The sequence below is a fragment of the Ranitomeya imitator genome, chromosome 3 (genome assembly GCF_032444005.1).
Source record: "Ranitomeya imitator isolate aRanImi1 chromosome 3, aRanImi1.pri, whole genome shotgun sequence".
Taxonomy (NCBI): domain Eukaryota; kingdom Metazoa; phylum Chordata; class Amphibia; order Anura; family Dendrobatidae; genus Ranitomeya; species Ranitomeya imitator.
In genome coordinates this window covers 345324319-345329758 of record NC_091284.1, presented here as the reverse complement: position 1 = coordinate 345329758, position 5440 = coordinate 345324319, and the positions used below count along the sequence as shown (strand labels likewise).

General features: G+C 45.5%; 1 long non-coding RNA gene across 1 annotated transcript; it reads right to left on the bottom strand.

Annotated features, from left to right (window-relative positions):
- Positions 1 to 1242: 1242 nt before the first annotated feature.
- LOC138669927 (uncharacterized) lies at positions 1243 to 4369 on the bottom strand. Its single transcript, XR_011319271.1, has 4 exons — positions 4138 to 4369; positions 3167 to 3335; positions 2759 to 3072; positions 1243 to 2097 (listed from the first exon to the last, which is right to left on the bottom strand). It is a non-coding gene; the product is annotated as an uncharacterized lncRNA (long non-coding RNA).
- Between the last annotated feature and the right edge of the window lie 1071 nt (positions 4370 to 5440).

Here is a 5440-nt window from a genome sequence, read left to right as displayed (position 1 = left end):
CAAATAGTGCATTTAGCCCGAACGGCTCATGGGACAAAAATATCTACCCTAAGCCAGTAAGGCAACAGGATCCCAAAATAATAGTGGGAGAAAAAAAAAAAAAAAGAGGAGAGCACTGGAACCGCCAGGAAAAACCTCAGAGCACTAGAAGAAGGGGTTACCCAAATGGTGACCAGAGCGGGGTCCGTGGGTAGCCAGGCAAGCAAGCAGGACAGGGACCAGAGCAGCCCCACGCGTATCGCCCTTCAAGAGAGGGCTTCGTCAGGGGAAGTACCAACATGTGTCCCAAACCCTGTATAAATACCATCCCAATAAATAGAACAAACGGCCCACCTGTGACTGAGCAAAGAAGCTGCAAATGTGCAGAAAGTCCTGAAATGAAAGTGCCAGCCAAAATGCAGCCGGAGCTAGCTGAGATAAGGAGCCAGTCCCACGTCCAGCCGGGCGGGGAAGAGAAGGCGGCCGCTGTCAGAGTGAGCGATGAAAGCCACACCCACACAGCAAGCTGAAGGAGAGCCAAAAACACAGGCGCAAAAGCACCAAAAGCCCAGCTGTGAAGCAACAGCTGGAACAAAGAATCCTGGCAACAGGAAAGCCCATAGTTATAAAAATATATGTATATGCACAGACACGGGATAGAGGTATTAAGAAAATATATGTTATAATAAGGATGGTAGAGATCCTAAACAGGAACCGGGGAGCCTACAAAAGTGTGCCCAGCCAAGGGGTGATCAGTCCCAAGGCAAAATATCCATATATGCATGTATAAATATGCATACAAATGCATACACATACATATACATACAGAAGAAGGAGCTAGATGGAGGTGCAATTGTGTACCAGAGGCCCTAGTTATAGATGTAAACAGCGGAACGCTAACCTAAGAAAAAATAAATAATAATAAAAATAAATAACAAACCCAAGAGAAACTAAGAAAAAAGAAAAAAATAATAAAGATAAAATAATAATAAATAAATAAAAAATAACAAAAAAAATAAAATAAAAAAAAAATAAAATAAAAAAAAATAAATAAATAAATAAATAAAAAATAATCAAGAAACTGAAAAATAGAAAGGCGTACCGAATGCCCAAAATGGACAAGAAACATGCACACACAGCAATCAACCCCCGGGGGACAACCTCACAGGCATGCAATTTTAATAAACAAACACGTCAAGAAACAGCCACCAACCAAATCCAACCCATACAATTGTATTGTAAACACATCTGCAGCATAAATAATGTCATTATAAGCACCATCTTTATTGAATAAATATACAGCAAAATACATGTATATACTACACACAGACTAGTATGGGAAGGAAACGTAAGGACGACTGAAAAGATAATAACAGCCATGCCAAAACAGAGGAATCAAATGTACCGGTAGAATACACCGAAATCTATCTTATGCATAAAGGACAACCCCAAAAGAGAGTAGGGGCAGGAACTATGCCCAATGGGCTAGGGAAGAGAAAAGAACAGCCAAAAGTAGCTGATCAGCCCCAACCATATGCCCAAACCGGCTAACAAGATGAAAGCCAGCATAAGTGAAGAACTACCTGGATGTCCCATGAGCCAGAGGAATCCCTATATAATGTGTCAAACATGCATCATGTCCTGATGCCCCATGAGCCAAAAATACCTGTACACAGTATGTAGTGCAGCAAATGGAGGCTAAACCCTATCCTGATACCATCTAGTACATATATTTTAATAAGAACACCGAAGGGTGTAAATAAAAACCCAATGAACTACCACTAGAGTAGCCCACTCCATCAGCAGATGTAAAGTGCAGTGCAAATAAATAAAGGCCATCATGTTGCTATACAAATCCAACCGCAGACACAGTAAGGCGCCGATCGTAATATAGATGAATCCTCAAAAAAGTCCAATTAGAACGTAGAGAGTCCACTTTAGATTGGAGGAAAAAGTGATTCCCAATAGGCGGAGTATACACGAGGTCCATCCGGGACGACTCTAGAGAAGGAAGAGGAATCCAGACCCATCCAGTCCAAAGAGGCACCAAACCATGAGATAACCAACCAGACAGATCTCATCCCAGGAAGCCCGTAAAAAGGAGTTCTTCATTGAGACCTGTTGGGGTAACAGAAGACAGATTGAAAATCCAACGGGATTCACGGCGTAACAGGGATGGCTTGAGTGGGCCCCCCCTATTAGAGACAAGGACATGCTCCAGGCCAACCACCTTGGTATTGGTAACCCTGCCCGCATGATGAGCAAGAAAGTGGGCCGCCACAGGGGTGAGAACTTTACCCTTGGATGCATCATTGGAAGCCAGATTAATGGTGGAGAAGTGCTTCTGCACTCTCCGTCGCAATTCCTGCGACGTTTGACCCACATATATAAGCTGACACGGGCAAATAAGGGCGTAGATAACGCACGTAGTCCTACAGTTTATGTATGAAAGAAGTCTGTGCCGACTACCATTCTGGGGATGAACAAAAAAGTCTCTTGTGGTCCCCATATGCGGGCAAATGCTGCAACCACCACAGGCAAACGAACCTCGGAGTTTAATGCCCCGATTGATACTCACAGTCCGTCTCCTATAGTGGCTCCTAGATAGTATATCCCTAAAATTAGGGGCCCTTCTAGCTACCAATAGGGGTTGTGCACTGACCACATCAGCAGTTTGAAGGTCCGTCGTCAGAATGTCCCAATGCCTGCGCAAAATCGCCTTAAGGCCACCCCAGTTATTATTATAGCCCGTGATAAACCTAGGTTTATCATCACGTACCTTGTTAGATGCAAGCAATAGGGAATCCTGAGTATGGAGTCTTGCTCGTTGGAAAGCAGTAGAGATACTTCTGTGCGGGTAGTGCCTTTCCTTAAAACGATCCGTGAGCCTTAGTGCTTCCGCTCGAAAGTCCACATCGGACGTGCAATTCCTTCTCACTCTCAGGAATTGCCCAACGGGCACTCCATCCCTGGTGTGCTGTGGATGGAAGCTTCTGTAGTCTAAAAGACTGTTTGTGGCCGTCGGCTTCCGAAACAGCTTGGTGGAGATGGAGCCATCTTCTTCAATCCTAATCTGTAGGTCAAGATACGTGGCTATGGAGGATGACATAGAGTAAGTCAATAGAATGTTATGTGTATTCATATTCAAGGACTCAATATAACTCCTACATTCCTCCATGGTGCCTACCCAGATGAAGAAAACGTCATCGATATATCGTGACCAATGGGCAATCCTACTCCTGAAAGTCGATGACGGGTAGATGACCGTGGCCTCCCACCATCCCAAGAATAGGTTTGCCAGGGCTGGCGCACATCTGGCACCCATGGCCACACCTGACGTTTGTAGGTAGTATGTCCTGTCGAACAGAAAGTAATTATGCCTCAGGATGAAGTCTAGAAGGTCCACCACCAGAGAGTCATGCATGCGGTCCGAGTGTACCACCAAATCCAGAAAATATAGAACCGCCGTTATACCATCCTCGTGACTAATGTTGGAGTAAAGTGACTCGACATCACATGTCACCAAAATAGCCCCTGGCGGAAGCTTCAAAGAGCGACAGATATTAATAAAGTGTGCCGAGTCCTTCACAAAGGATGGTAAGTTCTTAACTAGTGGTTGCAGGAAGTGGTCCACATAGATACAGGCTTTCTCACACAGGCTGCCGATGCTGGCCACAATCGGCCGGCCCGGTGGCCTGCGGATGTCCTTATGGACCTTGGGCAACATATAAAATGTAGCCGTAATGGGGCATTCAACCCACAAGAACTGGAATTCTTGGTGATTGATGATACCAAGGTCTCTGGCACGCTCCAGAAGGGCTCTAAGGCGAGCACCAAACACAGCCGAGGGATCTGATGGAAGCTTTTTGTAAAACCTCTGATTCCCTAGTTGCCGGTTGGCTTCCTCCAAGTAGAGGGTATGTGGCCAAAGGACCACGTTGCCCCCCTTGTCCGCTTCTTTAATCAAGAACAAATCATTGTTCTTGAGGTCAGACAAAGCCCGTTTTTCCTCCCTACTCAAATTGGAAGGAAGCAATGGTCTTAAGGGCATGGACATGATGTCTTTTTTAGTTAATTCGAAGAAAACCCTGACAGATGGTACTAGAGAAAAAGGGGGTGCCACGATGGACCTGTTGCGGTATGGAAACCGATTCCTACCTCCACCCGACTCGTTCTCCTGGAGTAGTCGTAAAAGATCCTGCATAACCTGCTGGTCCGTCTGGTCGAGATCCCTCATAGTCTGGGGCCTGTTGTGTAAGACTCGAAGAACCAGGTGCCTGCAAAACAGATACAAGTCCTTAACTAAAGTGAACTTATCCGCGGTTTGTGAAGGGGAGAAAGTCAAACCCCTCTGAAGAACTCTCAGTTCTGTAGCGGAAAGAACATGATCAGAAAGGTTAATGACCTGCAACAAATTATCCGATGCCACCATTGGTCCCAAGACAGCCCCGGAAGAGGGACCCATTAGTATCTGCGACGGTTCCTGTGTGGTTTCTGGACCTGTGGTCATCGTCCCCCAAATCTCGTTATTCGTGGTGACATTGGGACGGCGCTTACGGCCCCTTCTGATCCGACGTCTACCTCGCTTTCCGCCGAAGATAAAAAATCACTCTCTGAGGTGAAGTCTGCACCTCTAGTAGACTCCTGTGCTTGGATCCTGGTCCTCTGAACTGGAGGCGCCCGTCTCTGGTTGCCCTGGTGCCGCCATTGGAATGCCCTGACTGACTCAAAATCGGAGCGGTCCCTGGAAAACTTAGATTTCTTTTTGTTGACAATATCCCTTTCATATTTATCTAAATTTTCCTTGAGCCTAGCCCTGAAAGGTTGGACTTGTTTAGCATCATCAAATTTAAGGAGTTGACCCTCCAGATCCTTAACCCTGATCTTAGTATTAAATAATAACTCCCTGTCATGTTCCAGCAGCATGTTCATGATGATGCTAGAGCATTTCAATAGGCCCTGTTCCCATGTGGTCCGAAATGCAGATGAAGGTTCCCACGCTGGATAAATGGGAACCCTAAGGCCCCGAGGGACAATATTCAACCTAAGGTATTCTTCTAGACTACGGATGTTCCACCATAGTCTAATCCCCAACCTATGGGCTGATGTTAAATCTGTGGACAGTTTAGAGAAATCAGAATCCGGTACCGGAGCATCCCCAGGCATAAAGATGTTGGCCGATTGAGCCTGCCAGGCTGCCTCACGGGAGTCCCAATCCATATCCAGCAGGTAGAAAATCCAAAATGTAGACTGTAAAAAGAAGAGATATATGGAAAAACGTAAAAACAAAACAAAAAAAAAAAAAACAGAAAAAATAATGCAGCAATACCCACCCAGCAAGTGGTGTCACAAAGAACAGCCGTAAAGTAAAGAAGCAATAATAACAGAACACCCACTCAGTAGTCAGTGTTCCAGAGCAATACTATCAATTAGTCCCAAATAGGACGTGTGCAGCCCAGTA